Source organism: Ptychodera flava, chromosome 1, assembly GCF_041260155.1.
Source record: "Ptychodera flava strain L36383 chromosome 1, AS_Pfla_20210202, whole genome shotgun sequence".
Classification (NCBI taxonomy): Eukaryota; Metazoa; Hemichordata; class Enteropneusta; family Ptychoderidae; genus Ptychodera; species Ptychodera flava.
The window spans coordinates 17,746,012-17,752,262 of NC_091928.1; the positions used below are offsets into that span (position 1 = coordinate 17,746,012).

At 37.4% G+C, this 6,251-nt stretch overlaps 1 long non-coding RNA gene across 1 annotated transcript; it reads left to right on the forward strand.

The window, feature by feature from the left end:
• On the forward strand, positions 1 to 5,609 carry LOC139133206 (uncharacterized). Its single transcript, XR_011552548.1, has 3 exons — positions 1 to 287; positions 3,019 to 3,143; positions 5,050 to 5,609. It is a non-coding gene; the product is annotated as an uncharacterized lncRNA (long non-coding RNA).
• The last annotated feature ends 642 nt before the right edge of the window (positions 5,610 to 6,251 follow it).

The window sequence follows — 6,251 nt, forward strand, 5'->3', positions numbered from 1 at the left end:
TGGATGGGTACGAATATGATTATTTTACTTAAGGTTCGACTGCTGGTTGTCAAATGTCAATCCACGTCTGCATCATAGATATTTTCCATGATTATGAGTTTACTGTAAGACTGTATGATAGGAATACATTGTGCACAATTCCGTAATTCGTTTGTAAATTGACAGATTCGAACTATGACAAAAACTCACATACCGAATATCATTTCGCAACTGATTCGAAAGGCAGTAATTTAAAAGACTGGTGTACGCAGGCTGACGACTACTTTACGAGCAAATACCGATATGAGGTGAGTTTGTTTCCTTCTACGCTGCACTTTGATTATATTGTCACGTAGCCAAGTAGGGTTGGGGCTAGAGGGTGTCTTGATGCGCACACGCATATGTTTCTGCCACGTGTCTTTCGAACTCGGCCGAAAATCACAAGAAACGAGCGTTGTTGAAGCAGATTAATTATCAGATATGAATTTTGAGAATGAAAGGGAACGATCGATGGTTACTTGTGTGGTCTGAATACCGCGAGGGCGATGCATGGACTGAATATGCATGTGACCATTTCTGAGAGGTGAGACAGAGACAGCTGGTTTGGGCCGTACTAGATGTAATCTGGCCTTAGTCGCCATGAATTCAATTAACGACATTTTTTCTTCGCGAACAACATGGAAGGCTACAACTGTTAGAGTTTTAAGAAAGAAGCGCGTATATGACCGATTAGAGCTGCGGCTTTTGCCAATGTGCAATATGAAGTATGATGTGATACAAATGTGCTAGTGTCTGGATGCTGCTGAACAGCTGATTAGAATGCTACACTCGTACCATGTACTAGTCACGTCATCATATAGTCGCCCAAGATTTCAAATATCGGTACACGCGATGCAATCTCAGTCTCCGACAACAACATTTACGTGGCAACCTTGATTTTCATTCTTTGTAGAGAAGAAGAACGTATCAGAGCGTCTGTTAGAAATGGTAAAGGACAAGAATTTGCTATTTAGAGCAAGGCTGCAGCAATATAGTAACTTTCTTTTGTAAACAAATTATACCAGGTCGCATGACATTTAACAATAGTAGTCTTGCAAAAGGTCGGCTAAGGGGTGAGCCTTTAGATGTTGCTGGTAGTGGGACAAATTGTATGAAAGCAAAGTGTCTACCATTATGATTGTATTTCATTCTATTTATTCTCACTATAGCCTTTCTGAATTTGACCAGGTATCCTCCAATTTCCTCCAATGACAGTGCATGCCTGCATTTCATGAAGAAATGAACGGAACCTTGGTAGATATTTCATGACCACGAGTTAGCTGGAATACTCTATGATAGGGTTACATTGTTCACAATTCTGTATATATATATATATATATATATATATATATATATATATATATATATATATATATATATATATATATATATTTATTCACATGAAAGGACAATGTATTTACAGATACCAGTTGAGTGAAAATTTACCAATTGGAAAGTAATCTTCCATGGGGTTCCTACAAATTCATAACAGAGCTGTGCAGATCAGAAAAACTAACAAAAACACTAAAAATTATGGGGAAAATACATGACATAAAATATAAGCGGTAACAGTGTAAAAATTATAATAAAAAACCCAGCTATTTGTCAATATTATCTTTAATAAAATGCTTCAGTTCGGTTTTAAAACTCGCAAGACTTGGTCTATATCAGATATTTTCTGGCAGTGAATTCCAAATCCTGGAAGCACGCATAACAAAAGATCTCTGACCAGACTCGTTCGAAACTGTGGAATTTGCAGTTTGTGCGTCGAAGAGGCGCGTGTAGATTAAGTATGGACTTTCATTATGGAATCAACCATGTCAGCAATTGCTCGCATTGATAACCATGCCGTTACTTTTCACCCAATTGTTAACAGAGATTGAATCATTTAGAAGTGAATTGTTAACTTGGGAAATCAGAGGACCAGATGAAAGAAGAGTCTGGTCATCGGCGTACATGTCTACGTTGGAATTACAAGTACAATAGGGACAATTGTAAATCAATTATAAACTTTAAGATTGTAAAGAGCAAAGGACCAATAATTGAGCCTTGTGGTACATCAACCATAACTGTTTTGGCTTTCTTAGATCTTACCCCTACGACAGACAATTTGTGAACGACCAGATAAATAAGATTTAAACCACTGTAGATCTTTTCAGTCCATACAGGAACAAATTCTTAAGGAGAATGCCGTGACCAACAAGATCAAATGCTTTAGAAAGATCTAGAGAAAGGACTGCAGAGAGACGACCATTTTTAATATTTCGAAATAAATTGTTACACATACGTAGTAGAGCTGTTTGACAAGAGTGATATTTTCAGCAACCTGACTGCTTCTCAAGCAGCAAACTTCTATCAGTCAAAAATTTATAAAAATTATATTAAACATGATTTTCAAGAACTTTTAAAATAGCTGGTAAGATTGAAACTAGTTTGTAATTAGACATTTCATTAACATTACCAGACCCCCTATAAATCGGAACAACTCTTGCACATTTGAAAATATCAGGGAATGTTGCACTATCAATGCTCAAATTTAAGACGTTGGTTGGAGACAATGCGCAATAGCGTTGCATTAACATTATCAACACTTGTGGACTTGGCTTTTAAGAGTGCCTTTTTAACAAATTCTGATGATAAATAATGGATGTCACAAGTTACATTGTCAAGTTTGCCACGGAGATGATCTGCCAATGGAGAGAAATCTAGATTATTGTTGACGGAAATATTTAGGGAACTTGAAATATTCGAGAAGAAAGAATTAAACGCATTAGCAATAACAGAAGGGTCCGAGGCAAGGGTACCGTCAACCATTATTCCAGTGGAATTATCTTTTGCAGGTTTTGAATTGTTGTTTTAAATGTTTCAAACTGCCTTAGGATTCGAACCTTTACTTCTGAGTTCTTGCAGAAAATACTCGCGTTTTGAGTATTCAATCTTTTGAACAACTTTATTCCTTGCCAATTTATACTATATATATATTCGTTTGATAATTTACAGGTTTTTTGAACTATGGCAAAAATTCACACACCGAATATCATTGCGCACCTTATTCAAAACGCAGTAAGGAAAGAGAATGGTTTACGCTGGCTGATGACGACTTTAGGAGCAAACACCTATATGAGGTGAGATTGTTTTCTTCTATGTCATTTGATTGTCACGTAGTCGATTGAAGTGGGCGGCTATAGGGTGTCTTGATACATGCACTTCGCGGTAGAACATACGAAAAGAACAGACAGCAACAGGTACACAGAAATACTCTATAGGTCGTCGTAATTTATTAACTGAGTTACACTGAAGTAATACGGTATTGCCTCTATATATCTAGGACAGTTCAACCACGGAGGTGACAATAGACGTCGGATCAACGTCGTCGGTTGTCATTTAAAGGTCTCTGTCAGGTCTAAGAGTGCTCTCCGACCCGTATCGGTCTAAACTCAGCTTATATCGCGAGAAAATCTGCATATTGCCATGGCTTTGGAATGCGTCTTTAATTAAATACAGATGAGTCGGCAAAATCAAACGGCGAAAAAAGAAAAGTCACTCTCATCTAAGTACAGTTTCAAACAGAATGGAACGATATGTCAACACAGAACACGGAGATTCAAGTTTAATTTCCGTTCATTGCTAATGACTGAAGCAGAGTCACTTAAACGGAAAGCAAATGGTTACTTCAAGGTCCGGAACAAGAAGGAGCGAGGAATGACAAGCTGTTTATAAAAGTCTCTGGAGCAGGCATCCAAAGATTGTAGTGTACACTAAGTTATTCAAGCAGTAAAGCATACCAAGCGATGGTATACCACGAGATTTTGACCAGTTCACTACATCATGAACAAGCGAGTGCATTTGTAACTCTCTTTTAGCTGTTGTCCCAAATATTTACTCCAAAAGTTGCAGAGAGTGCAAAATGCTGCTGCACGACTAGTGTATAAGGTCAAGAAATCGGACTCCGTCCAACCTCTTTTGTGTTCGCTACATTGGTTACCAATTACATCTCGCATACAATACAAACTTTCAGTAATCTGTTTCAATTCATTTATTGGATCTGGGCCGCAATACCTTACAGACCTTCTTCAACAGTACTGTCCCTCAAGACAGTTGCGTTCTTCCTTTGATACTCGTGTACTCAAAGTACCTCGTGCTGTCACGAAAAGCTTCGGCGAAAGATCATTTTCCTATACTGGTCCTACGACTTGGAATAGTTTACCTGCAAATCTCCGTCATACTCAATCTTTAGCATCATTTCGTTCTACTCTTAAAACACACCTTTTTAAATCTCACACCTGATGAGAGTTCTTTTGTAGCCATGCGCCTAGAGCTCTGCGAGATTAGGCGCACAATAAATATCCTTTATTATTAGTATTTAAGATGAAGTGATCTGGTCAAAACCGAGTGGTACACCGACGCTGGGTATGCTTCATTGCGATTATATAGTGACAGTTTATTGACAATCTGGGATTGAACGTCAAAAAAGGATTTTTGATCTTGACGAAGAGCTCGGGCGTGTGCCACCCATGCTATATTGCGAATATACCACGTTTGTTTTAAGTCTAGACCAAACAGATCACTGCGTTTGCGCCATCAGTATGCTACGATAATATAATACCTAATATTGTCTGTCCCCGTGTCGTATCAGCATGAGTGTCTTTTGTGCTGTGTCAGATCTCACAAGATGAAATCGAGTGTCTGACATGACTTGACTGTTATTTGGCCATAAGCATAAATATGATCATTCTTGCGTAAACAGGCTGCATTCACAAACTGCACGCAGAGGTCAACAACTTGCGCACGCATGAACACCCTAAGAAAATATACAGGAGTAAAAAGTAGTACCATTAAACGTTCGACGACATCCATGCGTTTTACGATATTTGTTTTTAAAGAATATGAAATTTCCAACTAACGGTAATGACCAATACTGTGAGATCTTTCACGACAATAAAGACTTTTAATATTATAAAAGACGTTAAGGTGTTACAAGTATGCATTGAAACTTACTTGATAATTAATTATTAACCTTTATACTTTCAGATCTGACATTTATGGAGTGAAGTACGAATTCCTGCCTAAGCAGCGGATAGTGGAGGCAGCTACACTAGTTACCGAGGAATTATCAAAACATAATCTGATGAATCGTCACCTTCGAATCCCAATCGAAGTATGTCATAGAAGAAATACGGCAATGTTGGAAAAAGCCCTTGAAAATGGCAATGTTCTATGTGCTGTTGATTACAGTTCGAACAAACTGGTGGGCATTGGCACATTTACGTTACTTTCTAGCTTGGATCAATTTGAATATCTTCTTGATCCAACAAAGTCTGAAGAATTTGGTCCTATGCGTCTGCTAAATACAAAACTAATGGAAATGTTTTTCAACCTGGATGAGGTTAGGAAATTGCAATCCCAAGGCAAGCAGTTTTTATCAACAGATACTGGCGCTATTAAGGCAGGTTATCACAGGACAGGAATGACTAGGCATTTCTTAAATTTGGCGCTTGACATAGCTAGGGAGAGAGAAGTAATCTTTGCGACTGGAAGGTCGAGCAATTTAGCAAGTCAAATGTTTTATATTAAATCCGGTTTTCAAGAGCTTGGAGAAATTTGTATGAAGACTTGAGATCAAAGGTGTGAAACCCTTCCATAATATTGATCTACAATGTAAAAGTTCTAAAATTTTTGTGCGCAGACTTCTGCTGGATGAAGGAATAAAACAACAAGAAGATGATTAAGCTTAGATGCGTTTCGGATATTTCATGATGACAAAAGGAAAACAACAGCAAAAACGATGGCGCCTCGAAAGAAGTGTATAGAATTGCTTATTTAATCTTTACGCGGGGAAACTTTAACCATTCTCTTTAGTAATAAAACAGGAGTGTCAGAGTCTATCGTGCATAGTTTTTCCTCAGAAAAAACATTCTAGTATACCATAATTTCTACGGATACGTACATATAATGCAATTTGACCGCAATTTATATTCTATGTTAACTCAAAATGGAATATATGAATTAGACTTTTACAAGACTGAAACAGTGAAAGTTTTTTTACTCCACATTTTCTTAATTAGTCCAAACAAGTTGTATGGACATTTGAAACTTTGAACATATCGTAAGATTCTACCTTAAGTTTTCGCATTGAAGACTTAAGAATATGCGTTTTGTACGCTTACTTTCCTCCTTCACTCTGAATAAAATGTTAATAATTCAAAAAAAGCTCACACGTCTTCTTTCTTTTG